Genomic DNA, 25,626 nt, shown 5'->3' with positions numbered 1-25,626 from the left:
ATGGGGAGAAGGTTTATCAGTGATACAAAATAAACTCTGGCATATACACTTATACACGGTTCACAGTGGGGATAAGGTTTAACAGTGATGAACGATAAACTGTGTCAGATATTGTGATATTTGAACAGTAATATACGATAAGCTGTTTGATACTGTGACACCAGGTTTAGTGGTTTAAAGGGGGAGAAGGTTTAACAATGATGTATGGTAGACTGAGGCAGATACTAAGATAATGGCTTCACAACAGTGAGAAGTTTTAACAGTAATGTACAATAAACTGTGGAAGATACTGTGACACTGGGCACACAGCACTGAGAAGGTTTAACATTAATGTACAATCCTTGGGTCGTAGGTTTTATATCGGAGTATCCTTCTCCTATGCAGGTTGCTTGACCGGGCTGGAGAGGCCTGCCTCCCCTCTTAGGCTGAACCATACCTGGAGATCCACGGCCGCTATCCTCAGTCATGGGGTGGAGCGCCCTGGGCTCAGCCTGATTGCTCTATGCTTCCAATCTATATTGGCTCTGCTTCGTGTTCCAGGAATTAAATGAGCAAGATGGCAGGGCCGGGGCTGCCGCCTCCTTCTCTCTGCCCGGACTGGGGCCTCGCCTGCTTCTCTCTGCCGAGGCCGGGGCCACCGCCTCCTCCTCCCCTCTACCCGGACCGGGGCCACCTCCTTCTCTTTGACCGGACCGGGGCCTCCGCCTGCTTCTCTCTGCCGAGGCCGAGGCCACCGCCTCCACCTCCCCTCTGCCTGGACCGGGGCCGCTGCCTTCCCTCTACCCGGACCGGGGCCGGCGCCTTTCCCTGCGCCTGGACCAGGGCCGCCGCTTTTCACTGCACCCGGACCGGGGCCTCTGCCTGCTTCTCTCTGCCGAGGCCGAGGCCACCGCCTCCACCTCCCCTCTGCCTGGACCGGGGCCGCTGCCTTCCCTCTACCCGGACCGGGGCCGGCGCCTTTCCCTGCGCCTGGACCAGGGCCGCCGCTTTTCACTGCACCCGGACCGGGGCCTCCGCCTGTTTCCTCTCTGCCGAGGCCGGGGCCGTCGCCTCCTCCTCCCCTCTACCCGGACCAGGGCCACCTCCTTCTCTTTGCCCGGACCGGGGCCTCCGCCTGCTTCTCTGCCGAGGCCACCGCCTCCACCTCCCATCTGCCTGGACTGGGGCCGCCACCTTCCCTCTGCCCGGACCTGGGCCGCCGCCTTTCACTGCACCCAGACCGGGGCCTCCGCCTGTTTCCTCTCTGCTGGGGCCGGGGCCGTCGCTTCCTCCTCCCCTTTTCCTGGACCAGGGCCGCCGCCTTCCCTCAGCCCGGACTGCGGCCGCCGCCTTTCCTCTGCCCTGACCAAGGTTGCCGCCTCTTTCCCTCTGCCTGAACCGGGGCCTCTGCCAGCTTTCCCTCTGCCGAGGCCAGGGCCGCCGCCTCCTCCTCCCCTCTTCCCAGACTGGGGCCGCCACCTTCCCTGTGCCCGGACTGGGGCCGCCGCCTCCTACTCTTCGCCCGGACCGGGGCCGTCGCCTCCTTCCCGGCACAGGGAAGGTTTTAAGGCCATACAAACTGCTTTACCTGCACGGACGGCCGCACGGGCGCCGCCATCGAACCATGGGTGTAAAGGGTGGGGCCAGTATTGCGCACACTGCACTCCACCTAAAAGCTCTTTTGCGCAGTCCCGAGGACATGTCCACATCCTCCCCCTCAAAAGATGCACACAAGCTCAAGCTAGCATGCTGGAACATCAGAACCATGCTAGACAAGGCTGACAGCCACCGACCTGAATGTCAGTCTGCCCTCATCGCTCAAGAACTCCTCAGACTTGGCATTGACATAGCTGCTCTTTGCGAAGTCCGCCTTGCAGATGCAGGCAGCCTCCAAGAACGCGGCACGGGCTACACGCTCTACTGGTCAGGCAAGCCTATGGCTGAATGACGCCTATCTGGTGTAGGCTTCATGGTCAAGAACTCCATTGCCTCCAAACTCAAAAACCTCCCGACAGGCCACTCTGACTGGATCAGGTCCATGCGACTCCCCCTTCAAAACAAGTGACGCATCACCCTCATCGGGGTCTATGCCCCAACCCTCCAGGCGGAGCCAGTAGAAAAGGACAAGTTCTACACTGATCTGCGCAACCTCATCCAACACACCCCGACAGCCGACAAGGTTGTCATCCTTGGCGACTTCAACGCTCGAATCGGCAAAGACTCAGAAACCTGGCCAGGAATCCTTGGCAAGCATAGTGTCGTCAAGTGCAATGACAATGAGCGCCTCCTGTTGGAGCTCTGCGCAGAACAGTGGCTTGTCATTACAAACACCCTTTTCCAGCAGAGGGACAGCCTGAAGTCTACCTGGATGCATCCCCGATCCAAACACTGGCACCTCCTGGACTACGTCCTGGTGCGAGAAAGAGATAAACAAGATGTGCTCCACACCAGGGTCATGCTCAGCACGGAATGTCACACTGACCACCGGCTTGTCCGCTGCAAGCTCAACCTTCGCTTCAAGCCAAAGTTCAGGAAGAGTAGAGCCCCCAGAAAGAGGTTCAATGTTGGAAACCTGAAGTCAGACGAGGTGAGAGGAAACTTCCAGGCAAACCTCCAAGCAAAGCTAGAGGGTGCAAACTGCCTCACGGACACGTCCCCTGAAACCCTCTGGGATCAGCTGAAAACGGCCATACTGCAATCCACTGAAGAGGTACTGGGCTTCTCCTCCAGGAAAAACAAGGACTGGTTTGACGAAAACAACCAGGAAATCCTGGAGCTGCTGGCAAAGAAGCGAGCTGCCCAACAGACTCACCTTGCAAAGCCATCCTGGCCAGAGAAAAAATGAGCCTTCTGTCTCGCATGCAGCCATCTTCAGCGCAAACTCCAGGAGATCCAAAATGAGTGGTGGACTAGCCTCGCGAAACGAACCCAGCTTAGCGCTGACATTGGCAACGTCAGGGGTTTTTATGAGGCTCTAAAGCTGTGTATGGCCCCTCACCCCAAAGCCCACTGTGCAGTTCAGACGGCAAAGTCCTCCTCAGTGACAAGATCTCCATCCTCAACCGATGGTCAGAACATTTCCAATCTCTTTTCAGTGCCAACCACTCAGTCCAAGAATCTGCCCTGCTCCAGCTCCCTCAACAGCCCTTAAGGCTAGAGCTGGATGACGTCCCTACCCGGGAAGAGACATGTAAGGCAATTGAAAAACTGAAAAGTGGCAAAGGTGCAGGTATGGACGGAATCCCCCCAGAGGTCTGGAAGGCTGGCGGCAAAACCCTGCATGCCAAACTGCATGAGTTTTTCAAGCTCGGCTGGGATCAAGGAAAGCTTCCCCAGGACCTTCGTGATGCCATCATCATCACCCTGTACAAAAACAAAGGTGAGAAATCAGACTGCTCAAACTACAGGGGAATCACGCTGCTCTCCATTGCAGGCAAAATCTTCGCTAGGATTCTCCTTAATAGAATAATACCCAGTCTCGCCAAAAATGTCCTCCCAGAATCACAGTGTGGCTTTCGCACAAACAGAGGAACGACTGACATGGTCTTTGCCCTCAGACAGCTCCAAGAAAAGTGCAGAGAACAAAACAAAGGAATCTACATCACCTTCATTGACCTCATCAAAGCATTCGACACCATGAGTAGGAAAGGGCTTTGGCAAATACTAGAGCGCCTCGGATGCCCCCCTAAGTTCCTCAACATGGTTATCCAACTGCACAAAAACCAACAAGGTCGGGTCAGATACAGCAATGAGCTCTCCGAACCCTTCTCCGTTGACATCGGCGTGAAGCAAGGCTGCGTCCTTGCACCAACCCTCTTTACTATCTTCTTCAACATGATGCTGAAACAAGCCATGAAAGACCTCAACAACGAAGACGCTGATTACATCCGGTACCGCACGGATGGCAGTCTCTTCAATCTGAGGCACCTGCAAGCTCACAACAAGACACAAGAGCAACTTCTCCATAAACTACTGTTTGCAGACGATGCTGCTTTAGTTGCCCTTTCAGAGCCAGGTCTCCAGCGCATGACGTCCTGTTTTGCGGAAACTGACAAAATGTTTGTCCTGAAAGTCAGCCTGAAGAAAATTGAGGTCCTCCATCACCCAGCTCCCCACCATGACTACCAGCCCCCACCCCTCCCCACATCTCCATCAGGTACACAGAACTCAAAACAGTCAACAAGTTTACCTATCTCGGCTGCACCATTTCATCCGATGCAAGGATCAACAACGAGATAGACAACAGAATCGCCAAGGCAAATAGCGCCTTTCAAAGACTACACAAAAGAGTATGGAAAAACAACCACCTGAAAAACCCCACAAAGATCAGCAAGTACAGTGCCGTTGTCATACTCACACTCCTGTTCGGCTCCAAATCATGGGTCCTCTACCGGCATCACCTACGGATCCTAGAACGCTTCCATAATCATTGTCTCCGCTCCATCCTCAACATTCATTGGAGTGACTTCATCACCAACATCGAAGCACTCGAGGTGGCAGAATCCGAAAGCATTGAATCCACGCTGCTGAAGATCCAACTGCGCTGGATAGGTCACGTCTCCAGAATGGAGGTCCATCGCCTTCCCAAGGTCGTATTATATGGCGAGCTCTCCACTGGCCACTGAGACAGAGGTGCACTAAAGAAGAGGTACAAGGACTGCCTAAAGAAATCTCTTGGTGCCTGCCACATTGACCACTGCCAGTGGGCTGATATCGCCTCAAACCGTGCATCTTGGCGCCTCACAGTTCGGCGGGCAGCAACCTCCATTGAAGAAGACCGCAGAGCCCACTTCACTGACAAAAGACAAAGGAGGAAAAACCCAACACCCAACCCCAACCAACCAATTTTCCCTTGCAACCGCTGCAACCGTGTCTGACTGTCCTGCTTCGGACTTGTCAGTCACAAACGAGCATCTGATGTGGACATACCCCTCCATAAATCTTCATCCACGAAGCCAAGCCAAAGAATGTACAATAAACTGTGGCAGGTACTGTAACACCAGGATCACAGTGGGGAGAATATTTAACGGTGATGTACGAAGACTGAGGCGGATACTGTGACATTGGATTCACAAAGGGGAGAAAGTTTATCAGTGGTGTACGCTAAACTGTGGAAGATACTGTGACACTGAGTTCACATTAGTGAGAATGTTTAACAGTGATGTACAATAAACTCTGGCACGTGCTGTTACACCAGGTTCACAGTGCGTAGAAAGTTTAATGGTGATGTACAGTAGACTGAGGCAGGTACTGTGACCCTGGGTTTACAGTACAGGGAATGTTTAAAAGTGATGTACAATAAAATGTGGCAGATATTGTGAAACCAAGTTCACAGGGGGAAGAATGTTTAAAAGTGATCCACATTACACTATTGCAGATACATTTACCCTGGGTTCAGAGTAGGGAGGAGATTTAAGGGTGATGTATGGGAGACTGAGGTAGATACTGTGACACTAGGTTTACAGTGGGGAGAATTAAACGGTGCTGGACGGTAGATTGAAGCAAATACTATTACTCCAGGTTCACAGTGGGGAGAAGGTCTAACACTGATGTACTATAGACTGAGGCAGAAACTATGAGACAGGATTCACATTCGTGAGAAGGTTTAACAGTGATGTACGATTAACTGTGTCAGATACTTTGACATCAGGTTCATATTGGGGAGAAGGTTTAACGGTGATGTACGGTAGAGAGAGGCATATACTGTGACACCAAGCTCATTGTATTGTTCATTTATCTTAATAACAACATCTAATTTATATCTCCATTTTTTTTTGTGGCAACTCCCAAACATTCCATAAACTTCTATTCTAATCAGATTTTGTTCATTTAAATAGGTCACCACTAAAATCCCAAATTGTTTGGTATCTAAAGTACACTGCACAAAATTAAATTCTTTACCTGGGTTTGGGTTCAACGGCACTTCAGTCTGTTTCATTATTTTTTCAGTCCCTCATTTTGTGCTTTCTGCTTTGCCCAGCCGATTCGCCAAATGAGCATCCAAATCTGTCTTCTCTGTAAACTTAAACAAACCAAGGAGACACAAGTTAAAATTTTCACATTTGCGTTTTCAAACACCAAAATGACACTGTGACTTGCAGTTTCACATCATAATCCCACTTGCTAAACTTGCAAGCAACTGCACCGCATCCTACAGCTGGAAATTTCAAGAGAACTGCTTGGTTAAAGCAAAGATGCCATCCAGTCACCCCATTAAAGTTAACAACAGATAGCAACCTGAAAGTTAAATACAAAGATCTGTATCAGGAATATTAACAGGGTTTAAAAAAAAATCATTTCCACTATTGAAAGAAAACTCCTCAGGGAACACCAGGCTCTTGTTGAACAATTCCTGTTGTATTCCTCAAAATGGTTTGAATCTTGATTTCAAGCAGAGTCATTTGGTGAGATTTTTGGTCCAGAACAAAGCCTGCCCGTACACTCCCTTAAATACTTGCAAAGTCCTGGCTCAGCTTTGCTCCATGCTAAAGCTATCTGAACTTTTCTGAAGAGATAACGGACTTCAGATCCTGGTATATTGAGTCAAAAACACCCTAATGCTTCACTGAACAACACACCTCTCTCTGAAAAACAAAAAGAACCTCCCTGAGCAGTGCTCATTTACCTTTCAAGCACCAAAGCCTGGTGAACTTTATACATATATTTTTATATATAAATATATCTATATATATATATATATATATATATATGTTAAATTCTGTACACAGTATAAGAATGGCCTGCAACCAGTGAACTTGGAGGAATGAGAAGTGAGATTGGACTGTGAACCAAAGAACTTTTCTGAACTTACACACACATTAAACACACATGCACTTAGAATTAGAAGGGGGGTAAGTTAAGTAAATTAAGTTAAAGTAGTAAAATAGTGATAAGTTAAAGTGCAAATCCGTGTTCATGTTTAAAGAGAATTAAAATCAGCTTTTGTTTAAGTCACCATTTGTCTTGGTGAATGTCTATTGCTGCTGTGTTTTGGGATCCTCTGGTCTCGTAACACAGCACCAAGCTTCAGGTTATGATAATAGTCCAAAAAAGGGACCCGGCATCTTTTGAAAATTATTAATTGACTCTTCAATAATTATTGTAAATATTAACAAGACATAATATCATTCCACTGTTGTGTTTGTGTCATTGGAGAATTCCCTTTCCATTCAATCAGAATTACAGTTTTGGATGCGGTATTTCAGAAAAGATGTGCTGGTGTTGTAGAAGGTCAGCGATGATTTACTGGAATGATATCAGGAATGAAAGGGTTAGTTTATGAGGAACAATTGTCGATTCTTCGACTGTACTAGTTGGAGTACAGAAGGATAAGAGGGACCTCAGCGGTATTTCAAATGCTGGAAGGCCTGGACATAGTACATATGGCAAAGATATTTCCCATGGTAGGAGATTCTAGAACAAGGGACATAATTTCAGGATAAAAGGGTGTCAATTTAAAACAGATGTGGAAAAATTTATTTTCTCAGTGGGTCGTCAATCTGTGGAACTGAGGTCATTGGGTGTATTTAATGCAGAGATTGACAGACATTTGATTAGTCAAGGAATCAAGGGTTAAGGGGAGAGAGCTGGGCAGTGGGGATGAGTGGAAGAATGGTTGAACAGAGTCAATGGGCCTACCTGCCCCTGTATCTTGTGATCTATATCCTGTGGAAGACCAAGACAACCCTCCTCTTGTATTCCATTATCAGAAAACAGTCTGCATCATGAGCTTATGTCATGTGAACCCATTTCCTATTGAATCCCATGTTACAAGTGATCCAATGCAAATTCTGCATTGAGAGGACTACAGCTTCCTCATTTTAAAAATTGTTATCAAGCAGCTCAAATAAGATTGCTTGCTTCTTTTTTTGAAAGGGAAAAATTGCCATCAAATAAAATAGGAGAGAGAAAGCAGATGAATTTCTATACGTGGGATTCAAAATTAAAGTTTGGTGATAAAAATACACCATTGTTGAAACATATGATTAATATATGGAATAAAATAAATGATGAAATTGGTGTAAGTGGATGTACATCACCCAGAATGGCTTTGATTCAAAATCTTCGTATCTTTTTCCAAGGATCATCAATTTCTGGACAGCTGGTTTCGTAAGGGAATGATAAATGTTGAAGATTGTTATAAAAGGGGTCAATTAATGTCATTTGAGCAACTGAGAAATAAATATCGTATAACTCATCGCAATCTTTTTTGCTATTTCCAACTAAGAGCATATTTGAAGGATAAGTTAGGATCAATGTAGTACTGAAATAGTAATTCCTTATCAAGAGGAACTGTTAAAAAATTTACTTCGATGATGTCCTCTTTATTACAAGTAGGAACTTTTAAACGAGGAGTTCAGAAGTCGAGACAAAGGTGGGAAATGGATCTGAATATTTTAATTGATTGGCAAATAAGGGCAGGTCCATATAAGGATTTCAATGTAAGATATAAATTAGTTCAGTATAATTCTCTTTACATCCGTAATGTAGCATATGTCAGAAAGGATTGTATCTGAAAGCTGCATCTGGAGTCAGGTGACTCAGGCAGTTGGATTTAAAAAGCTCAACAGGTAGCTGATTTGGGAATAGAGATCACGTGATCCAGGGGAGTTGTATTAATTCACTTCAACTCAGTATTTTGGATCGATTGACCAGAGTTCCCCACTGCAGCAGCAGTGAGGAAGGAATTCACAACTGGTTTTTCTTCTGCAGTTACTTCTTACACCAGAGAAATTGAATAGAATAAAATCAGAATTATCAGATCAATGTTTGAGGTGTGGTGAAGATGTAGCAACTTTCTTGCATACAACTTAGGTTTGTCTTAATGCAAGATCTTTTTGGGGAGAATTACAATTTTTTTGGAACAAGTTATAGGAGCTGTTTTTCCATAAAATCCAACCTTAATTTTATTAGGAAATATTGAAGGAACAAGGCCCAAATTAAAACTATTAAAGTATCAATTGAAATTTGTTTAATTAATGTTAGTGGTGATGAGGAAATGTATTGCACTTATTGGATATCAGATATAATTTTAGGGATGCCAAGATGACATGCAAAAATTCAAAGTTGTATTCCTTTAGAAAAAATTACTTAAAGCTTGAGAAATATATACTCTCTGCTTTTGCAAATTTGGCGCCTGAATTTTCAAATATTAGGCTTCAATTTGTAAAAATGCCCTTTCCATCCCTCAAGACATGCGAGATTCTCCTCTAATTTGTAAATTTTTTAATTAGGTGTGTTAGATTTCCTTGCCACCACAAACTCTGGTGAAGCGGAGGACTAACACAGGGGACCAGAAAACAGGAAGACCACACACCATCAACATCTGAGAAGCAGAGGATTCATTCCACGGGTCAGTAACCATGAAAGCAGAACAGTGAGGGGTCCTGCATCTGTAGGACCCACATATCTGATAGGCTGTTGGTAATTTGAGGAGAGAAACCCACGCAGGCTGTGGGCTTCTGGAGAAAGCAGTCAAGGAACTCACACTAGGCTGTGGATTGCTAGAGACAGGTTCAAAACTGGCTAAAAGGGTATCAGGTATCAGACTTGGGATAAATGGGTGCTAAATGGTTCCTAATTGTGTCAGAGGTTCAAAACTGGAGCTCACATTGCCAATGAATTGGATGGTCTGTGACCATTGAAAGAGAATCCACAGACCCTCAGTGACTTGGCCCAGGGTTTGGGATGATGGGGTTGGGAGAGAGAGAGCACGACTCTCTTTTGCTTCTTTCTCTCACTGCAAGAGGCATTTCAGGCAATTCCTACCAATGGCGAATGTCTGCCTTAAAGCAGGAAAAAAACAATTTTGTGTGATATGACACTTTTAAATTACATGACAGTAAATTGTCTCCTGAAATAGAGAGGTTCAACTTTCAAACTATTACAAACTCCACTCACCAGAGCTACCTGGATTATACCTCTTCCCATTTTTTTTTGCAAGGACACCATTGATTTTATCACAACTCCTCTGCTGCATCTGTCCTGTGACAGATTATATATTTTACATTGTATATAGATATGTTTTTGAAAGAGATGGATTGTAGGAGTCATGGAGGTCACAAACAAACACAAACACTTCACAAAACAGCTCTTATTTAAATTGCAAGAGCTTTGCTGAGAGTGAGTCATGCAGGCACCGAGAGCCTTTGCAAAGACAAAACAAGGAGACTGCTTTGCTATAATTTCAAAATTAGGTAAAAATGGATTATTGTTTTTAAAGCAACAGATGAATGGACTCAGAAGTTTGGGTCAGGTGCAGTCATCTGGCTGGTTCCAGTTTGCTGTTCTAAGAAGGTCATGTGGTTTTGCAAGCAGAGAGGAGAGGCCAAATAGGCTTTTTTTCTAAAAGAGAGAGGGAGAGATGGCAAGCTGACATCTTGTTGAAACCCCATTTTGAAGACGGGTTGTGAGTTCTCAGTTCAGCCTGTTGAAAAACCTTGTGGCCCATACAAGAGGAGATGGCTGGCTAGAAATGGTGTTTCACCTGAAATAAGGGAAAAAAAAAAAGGAACTCAATGGTGACATGCAGAAGAGGTATTCATTTGGAAAACCCTGATGGGGCTAGTTTCTTTGGCAAGACTCCAAAGTGAATGATCAGAGGGAATGAGATTTTGTGTGTCCAATGAGCAATAAATCCCTCTCTGAAACCAACAAGCACCTTCCTGGAGGGTAAACATTTACTTTTAAGCACCAGAGCTTGGTGAAAATTCATAAATGTTGAATCTGTGCACAGTATAAGAATTGATAGACACCGGTGAACTTGGAGTTGTGTCAAAGAACTTTATACATATTAAATAAACCTGTGCTTAGAATTGGAATGGGGCAATGTAAGGCTGTTAAGTTAATAGTGATAAGTTAAAGTTTGAATCTATTTTTTTGGTTAAAGAAATTTAAAAACAACGTTTGTTTAAATAACCATTTGTCTTGATGATTTACTATTGCTGCTAAGGTTTGGGGTCCTCAGGGCCTGTAACAGTCCCAGGATGAGGTCTTCTACTCCAGGATACCCAAAATGTCTTATTTCTTCAATAAATGCAGATTCCCCCATACTGTCTTTGATAAAGCCTACACCCTTATCTCCAATTCTTTTTCTGCCCTTCCCCCACCTCCTCACTGGCAGAACAAGGACAGAATCCCTCAGGTTTCTCACTTACCACCCATCAGCTGCCACATCTGACATATTATCCTTGAATACTTCCAACTTCAGCACCATCCTCTAACCTGTTACATCTAACCCGCTCCACTCATATCCTCTTTTCACAGGGACACGTCTTTCTGTGACTCCATCGATGGCACTTCCCTCTCCACCCATCACCACCTCATGTAGCCCCACTGGAACTGCAGATATTGCCAAACTTGTCCCTACATCTCCTGGCACCTCTATCCAAGGCTACAATCAGACCTTCCAGGTGAGGCAGTGTTTCACATGCACCCCATCCAACCTAATCTACTACATTTGGTAGACTCAGCTGACCTCATTATCAGCAAGACCAATACAGACTGGGTGGCCATTTTGCTAAACACATGCGCTCTGTGGATCTAAACTTGAGCTTCCTGTGACCTACCATATCAATTCTCGAACCCTTCCAGCAACATATCTGTTGGCACCATCCTTCGCCAGGGTGAGGGCAAACAATCTTAAAGAAAACACATTATATTCCTCCTGGGCAGCCTTAAACTCTATAGCATGAACACAAATGTTTCTAATTTTAAGCAGCCACTCACCTCTGTCTGATTTCACTGTTTCCATCTATTGATCTACTGCCCATTTGAATATAATTACTCCTTTAAGGTAGAAGAGTTGACAGTGGTGTTTTCCCCATACCATTGAACAACTGGCAAAATTAAGTGGCAGTTGTTGCAAAATGAATGGTGTTATTGTTCAAAATCTGCCTGTGATCGAAAGTATTCTTGGACTGAATAGACATCTGGGCCAAATGGCTATTTAAGGACAATCTGTACATGATTGTACATCCTAAAGTACAATGACTACTTCTATCCACTAAAGATTGTTAAAGAGCAAGAATAGACAATATAATCACATAAAATTCCCATCCATACAGCACACCTCCTTATTGGTCAGGAAGTGCCTACACTTCCAAAGGAGGCTGAGGAGGTCAAGGCCAACAGCTCTATTCCTGAGATTTTACAGGAGTGCAGTTGAGTCTCCTGTCTGGCTGCATCATTCGATGGTCTAGTAGCTGGCAAGCATCAGACAGGAATGATGCAAAGAGTTGTGAGTATCACTGGGGTCTCCCTTTCTCCTGTATGTGACATTTACTGGGAGTGTTGTTCAAATAGGGTTCAAGGAATTGTAAAAAGACCATTTCCATCCAATGCACAGCATCTTGTACCAGGTCCTTCATCAAAATCAGGACCGCCATGCTGGGTAATTGTTTCTTCCCACAGGCTGTGAGATGGATGAAAAGTATGCTGTAAGTGCAATAATCATCCAAAATATTTATATATGTAGCAGCTACTTCCATAGAGCTACTAAAGCAAGACACACACACACACACACACACACACACACACACACACACACACACACACACACACACACACACACACACACACACACACACACACACACACACACACACACACACACACACACACACACACACCAGGTTAGTCAACACAAGATTGCTTTATTCAGACTTTACAGGCTTATTTTATTTACAGCATGTCCCGGGCTCCATGGGACATCATTATGTGTTTGCTGCCCATCCACGGGACCGCAGGTTTATATTAAGACCTGTGAGTGTCCCGCGCCTTCTGTCAGGAGAATCCACAGATCAACGTGTCGTTCCTCGGCACGCAGCACCATGCGAGGATGGTCAATTAAATGGACGCCTGTTTGTCTTATTATTTCACATGCCCGCCAAAGAACAGTTCCCACTCAGCCCATTATACAGCTACTACCCGCCCCCCAAGAACCGTTACCAGAAACTAAAGCACCTGTTGCATGCACCTTAGGTGGATGCCCTCGCCGTCTGCGCAGGGGGCACTGAATGGGTGAAGTGGGATCCACATGGGCAGGCTTGAGTCTGTCCACATGAAACAGCTACAATGTCCCCCAATGCACAACCCCATCCTTCTTCACCACACGACAATGGCCCTCATACGGTCGTAACGGCATTCGTGGGACCTGTCTGCACACAAAAACAAAATCAGTGTCCAGGAGTGATGGGGGCACATTCTGTTTAGAGGTTCCATTCCAGTGGGTAGGAAAAGGTGATCGCGACACCACGTCGAAGCTGCTGAAGAACGTTCAGATCAGAGTTGGTTGTGAAATGAATGTCCCAAGAAACTGTAAGGACCGTACCATAAACCAACTCTTTGGACAATGCAGACATGTCTTCCTTTGGAGCCGGGAGCACTCCCAATGGGACCCATGGCAACTCATCGACCTAATTTAGACCGGTGAATTGGGCCTTCAGTTGCCGGTGGAAATGTTCCACAAGGAACTGTGGGTAAATTGTGTTCTGCGGACTGATGTAATTGTGGGTCGGGAAACCAAATCTCGACATCCAATTGATGATGAATGTTCTGGCCCTTGTCTCAGTGACACTGGATGGCAATGGGATGGCCTCTGACCAGCGCGTGAAACGTTCTATGACTGTTAGAATCTATCTCATGTTTTGAGATACTGGCAATGGCCCGAGCAGGTTCACTTGCACGTGTTACAACAACCTGTGTACCGCCAGGAAAGGTTGAAGAGGTGCCTTAGTGTGGCACTGAATTTTGACAGTCTGGCAGGAGGTACATGTGCAGACACATTGCGCAATGCCTTTTTTCAGACCATGCCATAAATATTTATTTGACATGAGCTTGACAGATGTTCTGATGGACGGATGAGACAAGCTGTGTATCTGGTCAAAAAGGCATTGCCTCCAAGATGGCGGAATCACTGGTCTAGTGTAGCCCAAAGACATGTCACAAAGTAAGGTTGGCAGCCCAGTTGTGCTGCCACCTGCTGTATGTCCAGGTTAGTCATGGCCGTACTCTATGCCTGAACATCGGGGTCCATTGCCTGGACACTGGCTAATTCCGGAATATCAACGTCACCCTGAATATGATTTACAGTCAGTCTGATCAGCATATTCGTGACGCCATTGTTTTTACCAGAAATATAGTGCACATCCATGGTAAATTCTGAATTGTATGACAGTGACCCTGCTGTCTTGCCGACCATGGATCCGTTATTTTGATGAAGGCAAAAATGAGTGGCTGGTGGTCTGTGAACACAGTGAAATACTGACCCTCCAAAACAAATCGGAAGTGCCGTGTCGCTTGATACAATGCATTGTATTTCATCTCCAATGGCTATAGATGTCGGCTAAAGAACGCGAGGGGTTGGCAATGGCCATCGACGTACTGCTCAACAACCACACCCAGGGCCGTACTCGAGGCATCAGAACTAAATGTCAAGGAAATGTCGGGGTTAGGATGGGGGAGCGTTGCTGCATTGACTAAAGCATCTTGAGCATCACAAATTCAACCTCTGTTGTCCAGGGAATGTCCCTGTGCTTTGTGGTGAGGATCGGAAACCGTGGGCAAAGAATGTCAGCAGCTGCTGGAATGAACCGGTGATGGAAGTTTCTCCTGCCCAAGAATTTCTGCAGGCCCTGATCCGTGGTAGGTGTTGGAAAAGCAGGGACTGCCTTTACCTTGCTGGATAAGGGAAAGACACCATTGGCTGTGATCTTGTGTCCCAGGAAGCTGATGGTGGATTTGCCAAATTGACATATGCTAGGGTTGATGGGAAGACCAAATTCCCCCAGCCCTTGGAACAGACGGAGTAAATGCAGTTGGTGATATCCTGACTGGCTATGAGGACATTATCCAAGTAGATGTCAGGGAACTCTAAATCTCTGCCCAAAGTGCCTATCAGCTGCTGGCAGGTTTGAACGGCATTCTTCAACCCAAGTGGCATCCTATGAAATTCAAAAAGCCTGCGCAGTTTATCAGGTGGAAGAGGGCGAGTCCTGGTGTAACTCGGCAGGCCTGAAGTGTCTCTGTAATGGGACACACCCTGGGCCATTTAGGAGGGATTGGAATTTGGGGAGAGAGTACAGGGAAATTCATTGAGGAGAGCAGCATGTGCATCTTTGTGCAGGGTCTGGACCCCGAGATGGGAAACACTCCCTTTGCTGCAGACCAGTGGGTATGTTTGAAAAGTGGTAACATGAACCAATTTCCTCCACCTCACGTCCACTAGAAAGTCATGGGACCTTAAAAAATCTGCACCCATAATGGGCCGTGTAATGGAAGCCAATACACAATTCCAATGGAATGTCACACCTCCTATCCAAATTGTGACTCGTCATGTGCCAAAGCAGGGAATTTTCATCCCATTTGCTGTTTGAAGAGCCAGGTGTTGTTATTTACGTGGTTCTTATTTCAAAATAGGTTGGGTGGGAGCAAACGGACCTCAGCACTCGTGTCTACAAGAAACTTGTGCTTACCAGTGTCGTCTTGAAGACACAATGGGCCCGTACTTGTGCCAGATGCCGAGGCCATTAATGGGAGCCGGGTTTTTCATTTCCTACCTTTTTTCTGTAATAGGTACATGCAGGACACATTTATGGGCCTTTATCCCCATTGGCGATGGTAAAAACAGCATTCTTGCCGCCCGTCAGTGTGTTCATCCTTCTTTGACTGAACTGCAGATACAGGAGGCTCATAGGACACGGGATATAGATCTGCTGCAAAAACAGTCTGGACGTGAGCAGACTCTTGCATTGGAGTATGATGGAGTCTATCAGCCTCCCGCGCTACATGGAAATCCATGTTAATGATTGGTATTGCGACATGATCTGGGAGTTTGGACAGGAATAGAGTCTCAAAAAGTATACAATGAGAATGACCATCTGCTAATGCAACCATCTCATTCATTAGATCAGATAGATTCCTCTCACCCGAGCCCTCCATATTTAAAAGCCGCAAGCTGCGCTCATGTCTAATCAATTCCAGTGTGTCCAGGAGAAATTGGCTAAACCTGGTGTACTGGTTTTCCGCCAGGGGATTGGCAACACTTCTCTTACTTGAGATGCTGTAGCAGCATCCAATGCACCTACTATGTACCAGAATGTCATGTCCTCTGCCATTATGCCACAACACAAAACTAGGTTTCAGCCTGATTAAGTCATACGCAAGGTTGATGGGTCCAGAAAGGAGGCAAGTGAAGTCCTAACATCGATTGGGAAACAGAGTCAGTGAGAGGTCAGGATGGTTTAGACTTTAGATAACGTGTTCAGGACTGCTTTTTGCAGCAGTATGTGGAGATGCCCAGGAGATGAGGTCAGTGTTCGATCTGTGGGAAGGGAATGAAATGGGGCAGGTGGCAGAGGTGAGCGTTCGGGAGAACTTCAGATCCAGTGATCATGGGTCCTTTAGATTAACTTAATTATGGAAGGGGATAGGTCGAGTTCAAAGTTGAAGATCTTCGAGTGGGGGAAGGCCAGATTTGAAGAAATGAGAAGAGATTTGCAGAGAGTTGTGTGGGCTGATTCTTTAGCCGAAAATGATCTAGAATAAAATTGGAGGGTATTTAAAAGTGAGATTTTGAGAGTAAGGCATCTTTATGTCACAGATCGGCCGAAAGGCAAGACTCAAAATTCAAGGAAGCCGTGGTTTTCTAGAAATATTAGGAACGGTTCATGATAAGGGGGAGGCCCATGCTAAATACAAGAAGCAAAAGATTGATCCTTACTTAGATTGCAGAAAGAACCTCAAGAGGGAAATAGAAAGGCAAAAAGATGGTATGAGGTGTCAATAGCTAATAAGGTGAATGTGAATTCTGAGGGTTTTTACAGATACATGAACAGTAAAAGGAGGTTGAAGGATAGAGTAGGTCCACTGGAAAATGGTAACGGTGGACGATGTGTATGTGAGGAGCTGTATGAGATGGGGGAGATATTGAACAATTTTTTTCTCTTCTGTATTCACGAGGGAAAGGGACACTGGACTACGTGAGATAAATGAGATGAATGCTTTAGTTATGGAAAGGATAAGGATTATTAAAGAGAGGGTTTTGGATCTTCCAGGGTCAATGGAGGTGGATAAGTCTCCTGGTCCTGATGGTACTTTTCTCAGGACATTAAAGGAGGTCAGGGAGCAAATATCCGGGGCTCTGACGGTGATTTTACAAAGATCACAGGAATAAGGTGTGGTGTTGTGGGATTGGAGAGTTGCAAATGTAGTTCCGCTGTTTTAAAAAGAGCACAAGGTGTAGGCCAAGTAATTATCAGCAAATAAGTTTGAGTTTGGTGGTGGCAAAAGTTATGGAGGGTACTCTTCGAGATAGTATGTACAAATATCTGGATAGGCAGGGATGGATCACGGGCACCCAGCATGGGTTTGTGAAGGGAAAATCATGTTCGATGAATCTTGTTGAATTTTTTGAAGAGGTGATGAGAAAAGTAGATCAGGTGACAAGATCTATTTGAATTTTAGTAAGGCTTTTGATAATGTTCCGCATGTAAAGTTAGTTAGGAAGGTTAAGTCACTACGGATTAATAGATAGTGAGATGGGTACAGAGGTGGCTGTGAAACAGACAGCAGAGAGTCATGGTGGACAATTGTCTTGTCAGGATACAAGCCTGTGACTAGCGGGGTGCCTCAGGGATCGGTGCTGAGTCCCCTGTTGTTTATCATTTATATTCATGATTTGGATGAGGGGGTGGTTAACTGGGTGAGAAAATATGCAGAAGATACGAAAATAGTGAGGAAGGTTTTCTTGGATTACAGGACTTGGTTTGTTTGGAATAGTCGACTGAAAGGTGCCAGATGGAATTTAATTTTGACAAGTGTGAGGTGCTGCATTCCGGAAAAAATAATCAAAATATGACCTATGCAGTTAAGGGGAGGGCGTCGAGGAATGAAGAGGAACAGGGATCTTGGAGTTATGGTACTGAGTTCCTTGAAGGTGAATTCCCATGTTGACAGGGTAGTTAAGAAGGCATATGGCATGCTGGCCTTCATAAATCATAGCATCGACTAGAGTATAGCTGTTTAAGGCATTGGTGAGGCCAGGTTTGGAGAATTGTGTTTAGTTCTGATCTCCATTTATTGGAAGGATATAGATAAGGTGGAGAGGGTGCAGAGAAGATTTACAAAAATGTTGCCTGACTTACAACATCAAGAGCACAGAGAAAGATTAAGGAGATTGCGACTTTATTCATTAGAATGTAGACAGTTGAAGGGGGTTATGATAGAGGTATTTAACATTTTGAAGGGAATAGATAGACTAGATATGAGTAGAGTCTTTCCCCTGAGGGCAGGGGAGGTTGGAACAAGAGGGCATGAGTTAAGGGTAAGGGGTAAAGCTTTAGGAGAAATGTTGGAGAATGCTTCTTCACTCAGAGAGTGGTGGCAAAATGGAATGATCTTCCAGAAGAGATAATTGCAGCAGTGTCCATTCTGTCACTTAAGAGAAGGATGGATGTGTACATGTCTATGAGGGGGTTGGAGGGATATGGGCGGAGTGTGGGAGGGGGGAAACTAGTGGAGTTGTTCATGTGAACTGGCACGGACTCGAAGGGCCGATATGGCCTGCTACCATGCTGTAAACTGTCATATGTGTATAGTGTGCCAGGCTCCACGGGAAAAGGTGGGACATCATTAAGAGTTTGCTGCCAGCAGGTTTAAATTAAGCCATGTGAGTATCCCGCGCTTTCTGGCCCATGCATCAAGGACTTCTCGAAGAGGCGGAGTCTCAAGAAAACAACCTCTATCCTCAAGGACCCTCACCACCTCGGCCAGGCCTTTTTCACACTGCTATCACCAGGGAAACAGATCCAGGAGCCTGAAGATAACACCCAATGGTACAAACACAGCTTCTCCCCCTCTGCCATCAGATTTCCAAATGGACAAGGAACCACAGTCACTCTCACTTACTCTTCATTTTGCACAAATTGATTTCTTTTTTAAAAATGTAATTTAGAACAATATTTGCACCTGCTTTGTTGCCACAATATGACAAATTTTGAGACATGTTCATCAAAATAAATTTTTAATTCTGAACACTGCGCGTACATCAGAAAACAATTTCAAAAGATGAATTAACAATTTCCATGCACCCTCCACTTTTACGTCTATTTTTCTAAATTCACTCCATGATCGAGACATCTCAACTTAACCCAACCCACATTTCTTCTCCCATTCAAAGCACTCAGTAATACATCAAGGCAATAAAATAAAAACTCAATGCTGGAAATACTCAGCAGGTCATCTACTGGAAAAATAATCGGAGTTAAAACCTTCAGGTCGATAACCTTTCACTGGGATTCAGAAAGATGATCTAACAAACCTGATTCTCTTTGCTAAGAAAAAGAAGAGGAGAAATAACAAACTGACTACGTGGGATGAAAAGCCCGAGCAGCAGAAATGGCAGTGGTGCTGGATGAGTGGAGTCAACTCGTTGATCAGCACATCTGTCTGGATGGAGGGGGAAAGGATAAACAAGACAAACATGATGCCGTCACTGTGAGGTTCAATACGACAGCTGCAGAGAATCTGAAATGAAGGTATGGTGAAAATACTTGTTTTTGGATCAATACTTGTTTTTGGATCAATTTTGGATCAAAATTTGACCTGACAAAAGAAAACAAAATTGCTTTGCTCTGCCAGAACTCTCTAGATCAAGGGGCACAATAAAATAGTCCAGAAGCCAACATTATGAAATTGAACAGCCAAGTTATAGAAATCGGCACCAAGAGATAAAACACAGTTACATAATTCCATGAAAGTGGTGTCACAGGAAGACAAGGTTCTAAAGACAGCTTTTGTCATCTTGGCCTTCATTAATTAACAAAAAGAAAATAGGAGTTGGGAAGTTATGGTGAGGTTGAATAAGATGTTGGTCAGGCCAAATTTGGAGTATTGTGTGCAGTTCTGGTCACCTAGCTACAGGAAGGGTATTAGTAAGATTGAAAGAGTGCAGAGAAGATTTACTTAGACACTGCCAGGTCTTCAGGAGTTGAGCTGCAGGGAAAGGTTGAACAGGTTGGGACTTTATTCCTTGGAGAGTCGAAAAAGAGTAAGAGATTGCTTAAAGTGGCATATGAATGGGAAAAAAGGCTGAGAAAGACTGCAGTCGACCCAAATGTGAAGGAAATATTTTGCCTGAGAAAAACTGTCAATGGTCCATTTCCTCTGGAGTTTTGAAACCACGCACAGAACATATCAATGACGTACAATTAAAACAGAGGTTTTCAAACTTTTTCTTTCCAATCACATTCCACCTCAAGTAATCCCTTACTAACAGAGCACTTCTGGCACAGGGATTAAGTAGAATATGATCCGGGGGGTGGGAGTGGGGTGTTGAGGAGGAGTTTGAAAATCACTGCTCTGGATGAAAAGGTTTCTCCATCTCCGTTTTAAGCAGACATCCTTTTATTATGAGGTTGTGCCCACTGGTCCTAAACTCTTCCACTACTGGCAACATCCTCTCTATCCAGTCCTTTCACTATTCATCAGATTTCAATGAGGTCATCATTCTAAACTCAAGTGAGTACAGGCCCAGAGCCTTCAAATGCTCCTCAAACATTATTCCGCTCATCCCCAGGATCATTCTTGTAAACCACCTCTGGGCCATCACATCCTCTCTTAGAAATGGGGCCTAAAATTGCTCACAACACTTACGAGATCAGGACAACCAGAAGGTGGTCACGTGAGGGAAGACAGCTGCAGGGCTGCCTAGAGTCCGTGGATTGGATGGTGTTCAAGGAGTCAACTGAGAGGGGGGAGGGAGGGTGGTTGTGGCAAGATGGCGTAGGAAAAAGACATGAGAAGACATCTTTCCCTGACTGAACTGTTCAATACTCGAACTGTAGTGACTTCTTTGACTTTATCAATGTTTTGAACAGTAATTTACTACAGTAGGATTCTGGAAATGAAGAAAGGGAAAAAACAGTGTTGGGCACGACCAGGTGGCCCAAAAATCACAGAGACAAAGGCCCAATAATCACGGAGACAAAGACTGAGGGGAACGATAGGCTTTATTAAACACAACAGTGCAGGCACCTGGGTCCAAGTGAGGGAAGTGAAGGGATGGAAGATGTGGCTCGACCTTCATGGCCTGGGTCACAGGGGAGGAGTCCAGGAGAGGATGACATCAGGGGGTGGGGGGGGGATCAGCCCATGCCTGTACTGGTCAGTACATACAACACCATATCAAAACAAGCAACTTAGAAAAAACCTAGTTTTTCAACCTGTGAAAAGTGCAGAAGAAGCAAGGCCAACCTCCCAGAAGGAACCTCGGGATCAGTTAGACATGGATCTGAAGCCTCAACATGTCAGTCAGGACCAGCTGGAATAAACGTCTGCATTTTCTGCAAATCTGGAGATGCAAGATAGTGCCGAGATCTTTGGCCGGGCCAGAAGGAGTGCAAGCATGGAATTCGACACCAGCCGGGCTTGACGAAGGAGAGTGTGGGGGGGGGGGGGGGGGTGAGTGCCCGAATGCGAGCACGTTTCTGGGAAGGGGACTGCCTGTATGCAGCGGAGCATCTGGAGATGTTCTCACTTTCAGGAAATTCTGGATCCGATCTACAGTCCGGCTGCCAGGTATGATGTGGAAGAGAAGAGGTGGAGGAGGACAACTTAGAGGTTCAAGAAGAAGAAGAGCAAGAATTACTACTTGCTGCAGTTGGACTCAATGAAGGGAGGCCTAAGGCTTGAAGAACATCTCCTTCTCCAATGAAAGCTGTTGTTTCACCACAGACACCTTCTCCAGACTTCAAGGCACCTGTAACAGGGATGGAAGTCAACCTCATGCCTATAGAACTGATCCAACCAAATGAAAAGATGATGTCTTCTGTGAACTAAGGTTTTGAAACTTTAAATGATCAATTTGCTGTTATGGAGGAAATAAATGGCTGGTATGTGTGAAGAAATTACATTTATTCAAGTTGATATTAATAAGAGCTTAACAGCAGTAGACACTGAACAAGTTCAATTTAAGAGAATAGAAGTTTTTATTGACTGTGAGGACCATTATGCGGAGAGAATGGATCATATTGAGGATTTATTTCAAGGCTGGGATGTCCAGAAGAGAGATTTGTTATAAACATTGATTCGTTGGAAAATCAAATTTGTCGTAATAACATTAAGAGAGTTGGTCTGCCGGAAGATATTGAAGGTTCATATCCTGTAAAATTATTTTTGGAAATGGATTCCAGAGATATTGGGAGTTGAATTTTTTTAGATCGGGCTCAGAGGGCTTTAAGGAGAAAACCTTTTCCAGGTCAAATACCAAGAGCGGTTCTTTTAAGATGTTTGCAATATCAGGATAGAGAAATGAATTTGCGGCTTGTGGTTCAGAAAGCTCGCCTTGATCAAAGCCCTACGATGTATCAAGGAAATAGGGTTTTATTTTATGCTGATTTAAGTCAGGAGATTATTAAGTGATGGAAAGAGTTTAATCTGGTCAAAGCAGTGCTGTGGAAGAAAGGGTATAAGTTTACTTTCGGTATTTAAGGTGATTTATGGGCCAGATCAGTCTCAATGTTTTGAGAGTCCTTATGGTGCATTAACTTTTGTGAATTCCTTCCCTGATTTGAAGGAATCGATGGGGAAAATGCCTGAGGTTAAGATTGGGAAGGGAACGGGGAAAAGAATTGGAATCAGAATCGGTGATTGATGTTGAAGATCAAGCTCAAGCTCAATGTGGGTGTTATCACTGGGATGACTGATGGGTTTTAATAATCGGTTGGGGGGTGATGGTCGTCTCTGCTACTTCTAAAGTCATCTGCCACTTGTGGAATTAACTGCACCTGGTTCACAGAGGGGGGGTCTGACTCTTGTACTCTTGTTTTTATAGTGTTTTCTTATTGTTTCAAAGGTGGGGGGGGGATGTTGGGATTTTTTTATATATATAGTTGTAATTGCTGTGAGAAGTGTCAATCTCAGGAGGAAATTAAGTTATGGCTCATTTAAATTTTGTGATCTTTAATGTTAAACAACTTAATAATCCGATTGAAAGGAAGGAAATATTAAAGAAAATGAAGGTTGATCTTGCTTTTTTGCAACAAACTCATTTGTCTGAGAAAGAACATATGACATTGAAAAGAGATTGGGTCGGACATGTTTTTCATCTTCATTTAATTCAAAAGCTCGAGGTGTTGCTACTTTGGTTCATAAGAAGGTACCGTTTCAGTTGGAATCATTCTCTGCCACGTCATTTTCTTGAAGACAATCAAGATAACTAACCTGTTCATGGAGCACTGTGCCTGGACTCAGATTCACAAACTCATCTGGCAAGGTCAGCATACAGCCATAGACAAGCTCTACCACTAAACATCCAAGATCTGCCCTAACAGCAGTAGGCATGCAAAGGAGAACCATGGCCAAATGTTCGCTCCATGGAGATGCATCACCACCTGCTTTCGATTGTCAATGGAAACGCTCAAAGAAGCTGTTCGCCTGAAATGCTCAGCGGTAATTCAGGTTGTGCCAAGAGGATCAGTGAGAGCTCGGACCTATACCGACTCGAACTGAGACCTTCGATCTGTTGTAATAGTGCCCAGAACACCAAAAGATGGAATCCACAAAAGCACAGGCATTTGTCTCCGCAGAGATGCCAATGTTAGGAATTTCATCCTGCCACCTGGTAGTCCAGTCCTCACACGTGAGCAGATTTGTACATTGCCGAGATGGCGGAAGTGGACCTTGCAAGCCACAAGGTGCACGTGCTGGAAATGGGAATCCAAAACAACAAAATCCCCCAGCTTGAATTTCATGTGCCTGGAGACTTTAGGCCATTGAACCAGCAAGCGAGTCCTTGCCGATATTCCAACATTCTGTTTAACATAAAGCCAGGTAAAATGTTCCTTAACCAGTTTGATTGATGTTCTTCTACCAGGAAGAGATAGATTGTGAAGAGAAAATCTCCTGCCTCATAGCCACCACACAAACGGCCAAGTCCTTCCTGTTGGGGGAAAAACATCACAGACCAACTTTTCACCCGATTCATCCAGCGTCACAACTTGAAGATGGAGACCAGAGTTGATCTGTTTTCACCGGATGAAATCGGGATCAATGTGCCGTGCATGAGCCATGGCACTGAAATCGATGGCAGTAGTTGTATGTAATGTCGAGCCTGAATAGGGCACCAGCCACAGCATCCTCAGATGTGCTGTGTGTCTGATGAAAATTGTAGGATGAAGTCCAAGTGCTGAATCTCTCTGGGCAAGTAGAGATGTGTGCTTCTACTTGCAGTATGCAGAAGAGGCTGGTGGTCTGTACAAATGGTCAAAGATTGACCTTCCAATAAAAAGCTGAAATATCGAATTGGAAATTGGGATTCATGAGAGAATTACAAAGAAATTTATTTCAAAATTGTATCTTCTATTTCAAGAGGAATCTCCAAACCCAGACTTGAATAAATCAAAAGAAAGATGGGAATTGGATTTGGGAACTGAAATTGACCCTTTTTGCTTGTCTGACATTTGTTGGGACAGTAATTAATGTTTTCAATAGATTAGTTAATTACAAATTTATTCATCAATTATATTTAATGCAACATCAATTAATTTATTCCTAATTTTTCAAATTCATGTTTTAGATGTGGCACAGAAATTGGTACATTTATACATTGTCTCTGGAGATGTCTCAAGATGACATCATTTTGGAAAGATGTGACCAAGTTTTTGGAACAAATTATAATAATGTTTATCATTAACACCTGAGCTTTTACTTTTGGGAAATGTATATGATTTGGAAGCCGAATTCAAGTTCTTAAAAAAAAAACATTAATTATTTTTATAAATTGCATTGGAAATGGCCTGGAGATGTATAACAATTCCATGGAAATCTGAATCCCATTTTAAAATTGATCGTGGGGAAATGCAAAATTGTATTCCCTTAGCAAAAGTGACTAATAATATTAGAACTGGGTATGTTACATAATTCAAAATATGGAAACCATATTTAAAAATAGGTTTCTATATCTAATGTATTCACTTCTCCACCCCACCACCACTTTTCATTAATCTTAATGGTTGAACCTTATCATGTTGGTCTAATTCTAATATTTTATTAATATCCTGCCTTTCCTTTTGGGAAGGAATAGTTATCACAGGAGCTTTGCACCTAGATCTGTATTTTTTTCTTTTATACTTTTTTCTCTTCTCACTTTTATGTACAGTACAACATTTATTTTTTATTCTATTTTGATAATTGTATGTATCATTTGGATATGATTCTATTATTATATTGAACTGTATACAAAACTATAAATATTTTTTTTAAATGCTGAAATGTTTCACTGCGAGATAGATAGCTAAGAGTTCTTGCCCAATTGTACTATACTTTGCATGAGCCGGTGACCGCTTGGCTTAAAAAAAAAATGCCAGAGGTTCTAATTGCCCACAGACTCGTTGTTCGAACACTGGTCCCCACATCACTGAAAGATGCATCTGTGGTAAGAGAGCAAGGCCTTGGGCATTTGATGTACAAGCTTAGTAGCATTTGTAAGAACAGTGTTCACATCATGGAAAGCTCACACAGCATCATCTCCCAAAGTTAATGTCTTTTTGAAGCAGACATCATATCCTTTGAGTCGTTCAGCAAGAGGTAATAGAGATGCTGCGGTATTCACCAGGGAATAACAATAAAATTCCTCGTACCTAAAAACCA

The 25,626-nt window shown here is 44.3% G+C and overlaps 1 long non-coding RNA gene across 1 annotated transcript in view; it reads right to left on the bottom strand.

The window, feature by feature from the left end:
• The window catches only part of LOC138745250 (uncharacterized), a 53,085-nt gene that overhangs the window by 20,135 nt on the left and 7,324 nt on the right, over window positions 1-25,626 (bottom strand). The window contains exon 2 of the long non-coding RNA XR_011346100.1: window positions 5,881-6,001. This is a non-coding gene — a long non-coding RNA (uncharacterized lncRNA). The remainder of the gene's footprint in view (window positions 1-5,880; window positions 6,002-25,626) is intronic.

This window comes from Narcine bancroftii, chromosome 11 (genome assembly GCF_036971445.1).
Source record: "Narcine bancroftii isolate sNarBan1 chromosome 11, sNarBan1.hap1, whole genome shotgun sequence".
Classification (NCBI taxonomy): domain Eukaryota; kingdom Metazoa; phylum Chordata; class Chondrichthyes; order Torpediniformes; family Narcinidae; genus Narcine; species Narcine bancroftii.
This window is presented reverse-complemented; position numbering and strand designations above follow the sequence as displayed.